Here is a 5156-nt window from a genome sequence, read left to right on the forward strand (position 1 = left end):
GATTCTATTCCTGGTATGGCGCTGTGGGTTAATGCACCAGACTGCAAAGCTGTTTGAATTGCAAAGTCGGTGGTTCATGCTCAACAGCTGCTCCTCAGAAGTCCTATACAGGGCCACTATAAGTCAGACCCGACTCGACAACACTTAACAACAACAACATGGGAAAAATATGGAATGGTACAGAAAGAATCAAAAGGAGATGGAAAGAATACACTGAGTCACTGTCCAAAAAGAAATGTCCAATGTTCACCATTTTAAAAGGTAGCATATGATCTAGAGCCAATGATACTGAAGGAAGAATTCCAAGATGTATTGAAGGCATTAGCAAAGAACAAGGCACTGGAAATTGATGAAATATAAATTGAAATCTTTCAACAAAGTGATGAGGTGCTGGAGGCACAAACTCAGCTATTACAGGAAATTTGGAAGACAACTACTTCGCACACTATGATGACTAGAAGCAATCCATGTTTATGCCCATTTCAAAGAGAGGTGGCACAATGGAATGCAGATATCATCGAAAATATCATTAATATCACAAAGAAGTTAAATTTTGCTAAAGATAATAAAAAAATGGCTGCAAGCATACATTGACAGAAACCTTCCAGAGGTTCAAGATAGATTCAAAAGAGGATGTGAAACATTGCATATCATTGCTGACTTAAGATGGATCTTGGCTGAAAGCAGAGAAAGATATGATGCTTGGTAAAGTGGAAGGTCCACTAAACAGAAGAAGACGCCCATTGAAATGGATTGGCACAGTGCCAGGAGCAATGGACTAAAAGCACAACGACAATTGTTAGGATGGCACAAGACCTGGAAGTGTTTTGTCTTGTTGTTCATAGTGTCACTATGAGTCAGAACTGATTCACATCACCTAAAAACAACCAAATGGGTGGGAAGCAACTCGATGGCAATGTGATTCCAAATATTGAGAGGGAATATTAATGTCAACCATGTACTTTCACCATACTAATTCAACCTGTATGTTGAGCAAATAATCTGAGAAGCTGAGTGATATGAAGGAAAAACACTGTGGCATCAGGATTGGAGAAGGACTTATTTACAACCTGTGATATGCAAATGATACAACCTTGCTTGCTGAAAGTGAAGCGGTCTTAAAATACATACTGATGAAGATCAAAGACCACAGTCTTCAGTATGGATTGCGTCTCAATGTAAAGAAAACGAAAATCCTGACTACTGGACCAATAAACAACATTCTTATCAACAGAGAAAAGACTGAATTTGTCAAGGACTTCATTCTTCTTGGATCAACACTCAACACTCATAGAAGCAGCAGTCAAAAAACCAAACGACATATTGCATTAGGCAAATCTGCTACATCAAGACCTTTGTAAAGTGTTGAAGAGCAAATGTGTCAGCTTGAGGACTAAGGTGTGCCTGACTTAAGCCATGGTATTTTCAATAATTTCATATGCATGTAAAAGATGGACACTGAATAAAGAAGACCATAGAAGACTTGATGCTTTTGAGTTATGGTGTTTGAGGCGAATATTGAAAGTGCCATGGGCTGCCAAAATAACAAACAGATCTGTGTTGGAAGAAGTGCAGTCAGAGTGCTCCTAGGAGGCCAAGATGGCCAAACTTCATCTCTCATACTTTGGACGTATTGTCAGGAGGGACCAGTCACTGGAGGAGGATCTCATGTTTGGTAAGGTGCAGAGTCAGAGAAAAAGAGGAAGGCCCCCAGTGAGATGGATTCGCAAAGTGGCAGCATCAATGGGCTCAAGCGTGGCAGCAATTGTGAGGTTGGCCCAGGACCAAGCACTATTTTGTTCTGTTGTGCATAGGGTGCTATGAGTGGGTACTGACTCGATGGCATCTAATAACAACAACTTTAATTTCAACTCCTTGGCATTTCAGGATAATGCACAGGACTGCATGGTTAGTTTGAACAGCAAGGTCAGCAGTTCAAACCTACTAGCTGCTCCTCAGAAACCCTATGCAGGTTTGCTATAAGTCGGAACCAACTAGATGGCACTTAACAACAACAATAATATAAAGTACAAATTACTTTCCACACACAAAAAATACAACTTAAGATTCTTACCAAAGATTGTGGCAGTTTAATTTTTTGTGCTTTGTCACCTGGCTTGTCATTGTAGTATAAACATTGGGCTGCTAGCTGCAAGCTCAGCAGTTCAAACCCACCTGCTGCTCTATGAAAATACTATACAGGGTTTCTGTGATCAGAACTAACTCCACGGCATGTGACAACAACACCTGTTGATTTATAGAGCCCTCGGTGATGGTCAAAACATCTTGACAAAAATGTAGAAAGTGATCAATGTTCTCAAGATAAAAAGAGATCTAATGGTAAAAATATATTGGTACTATTATGATTAGTCACACTGGACTTGGGATAATGAGGTCCCCAAAAAACAGACGTTTTGTATATATGATTCCTAAGGTCATCCTCAAACTTCCTTGGTCACTAAAAGGATTCCTAAGACCCAGAATGGGTTATAGTAATGGTTACAGTGTATTATGTTTTTGTTGTTAAGTACCGTGGAGTCGATTCCAACTCATAGCGACCCTGCACAATGTTTCCAAGGCTGTAAATCTTTACGGGAGCAGAATGCCTCAACTTTCTCCTGTGGAACCGCTGGTAGTTTCTAACCGCATTCAATTCGTAACCACTACGCTACAGTGTATTATAGCAATAAGATATTCAGCAAAACTAGCAAATGAAAAAAAACTGTAAGGAGCAAACTCTAGAGGAGATCAGGCCTGAGCTTCTGAGTCCCAATTCCCAATAGAGTCATATGACATCTGTTTATATTAACATGTGACAACAACTGTGAAGGATTGCCACAAGGGAAGCTCAGGGCTTGGTATCTAAGGTTCTTATCAGGGGTTAGTCAGGTTGGAAAACAACACCTGTGTGATTAACCTGGTATTCAAGTTTCAGATCCCCAGAGAAAAACCAGGCAGAGAAAGAGCAGTCATTCATCCTAAATCACATTGTTAGCAAAACCTATCTGAATAAACTGGTGCAGTGTGGTTCAGAGTTTAGGCATAAAAGAACATTCTTATCAGGCAGAGCATTCCAATAGTTTAAAAGACCAATTTTCAAAACTGATCAAGTATCAGTCCTGAAAAGAAGCTTTCTTGGAAATTTGTGGGATTTGAGCCACACTAGCTAAGGGGCTCTGGTAGCCTAGTGATTACGAATCGGGCTGTGAACCGCAAGGTTTGAAACTACCAGCTGTCTGCGGGAGAAAGATGAGGCTTTCTGCTCCCGTAAAGATTTACAGCCCTGGAAACCCTGTACAGGGTAGCTATGAGTTGGAATAGACTCCACGGCACATAACAACAACAGTCTAATGAGTTAAGGACCTCTGGTAGCATAGTGGTTATGAATCAGGCTGCAAAACACAAGGTCAGTAGTTTGAAACTACACAGCCATGACCACTCTAATGAGTTAAACCTCTCTCATTTAAGTTCCTATAGTGTGATTCTGTAAGGTAAAACTGGACTGCAGACCACAAGACTGATTGTTGAAACCCACCAATCGCTCTTCAGAAACCCTACTGTTGTTGTTACATGCTGTATAGTCTGTTCAGACTCATAATGACCCTGTATAAAGTTTCTGAGAAGTTGCTGGTGATTTTGAATTGCCAACCTTGCCGTTCAAATTGATCTTGTGGTCTTATCCTACAATCTACACCAGGATTCCTATACAGGGTCGCTATGAGTCAGAATGGCAAATGACAACATTATTCACTCCAAGTCCTCATTCACTATTGTGATCAAATTTCTTTTGTCCTTCCATCATTTCTCAGATCATGTTTACCTTGCCACTGCCATATCTCTCAAAATATACATGAAAAAAGGATGGACATCATGTAAAATGCTCTAGATTTATATCGACTTTAAAAATTATGTCATTTTACCCAGTATGAATTATCCTTCCACACCTTCTGCTTGAAATAGTTAAAAATGTGCACATAAAAAATAAGTTTGCACATCAGAACATACAATAAAATAAAATATAACTTTGTCATTATCAGGGTAGAGAAAGATTTGACTTAAAAGAAGAGATCGCCATATATACCAGAGAGCACAGAAGAAAATGAGATTGTACACAACCTTTTTGTACCTCAAGCCACCATTCTATATGTGGTTCCACCTTATTTAGAAACCTCTTAGTCTACTCTGAATTGATTTACAGGATTATTCATTTTAAGATTGATTGGCATAAAACTGGAGTCAGTGCTGAATCATAATGATCCTGTATAACGTTTATGAGGTTGTAAATTTTTCTGGGAGCAGAAATCCTCATCTTTCTACTTACTGAACTCCTGGTAGGCTCCAACTGCTGACTTTATAGTTCACAATACAGTGCTTGTCCTACAGAATAACTTTTAAAAACTTTCTGTAGGTTTAGGAATACATTTCAATGTAAAGATTTGTTGATGTTGGTGATGTGCGGTGGAGTCGGTTCTGACTCATAATGACTGTGCATAGGTTTTCCAAGGCTGTAGATCTTTATGTAAGCAGAAAGCCTCATCTTTCTCCTGCAGAACAGCTGATGGTTTCAAACTTCTGAACCTGAGGTTAGCAACACGACTCATAACTACTTGGTGTTTAAATTTTGTTTGCTGGAATTTAGTGTCATAAGCACTTACCATCCATGCTCAGTATAGTTAAACAACGTAATATGCTGTAAGGGTTAATTTTTTTTTTTTTTTTTTGTGAGTTGATTCTGTTATTACAAAGCAGATAGTCAGCTTTGCACTTAACAAACTATACATTTCATTTCATCTCAATGACTTTGAAATCCCTCAATGTACATCATTTATTGCTCAATGTACATCATTTAGATATCTAAGAGTAGCAATCGCTCAATGTACATAATTTCAATATCTAAGAGTAGCCATCCCTCAATGTACATCATTTAGATATCTAAGAGTAGCAATTCCTCAATGTACATCATTGAGATAGCTAGGAGTAGCGATCCCTCAATGTACATCATTGAGATATCTAAGAGTAAGTTAGATACATGATGCTACATTAAGGGGATTGCAATCATTGAGATGAAATGAAATGCATCATTTGTTTACATTCCTACTTCTTTCTCAATCTTCTGACCTTTGCCCTTGGGCTAATGCTCCCCTTTTGATCATGAA

General features: G+C 38.8%; 1 pseudogene; it reads right to left on the reverse strand.

Annotated features, from left to right (window-relative positions):
- Positions 1-4662, reverse strand: part of LOC102835557 — a 58696-nt pseudogene extending 54034 nt beyond the window's left edge.
- Between the last annotated feature and the right edge of the window lie 494 nt (positions 4663-5156).

Source organism: Chrysochloris asiatica, unplaced genomic scaffold, assembly GCF_000296735.1.
Source record: "Chrysochloris asiatica unplaced genomic scaffold, ChrAsi1.0 scaffold00044, whole genome shotgun sequence".
In the NCBI taxonomy this organism is placed as follows: domain Eukaryota; kingdom Metazoa; phylum Chordata; class Mammalia; order Afrosoricida; family Chrysochloridae; genus Chrysochloris; species Chrysochloris asiatica.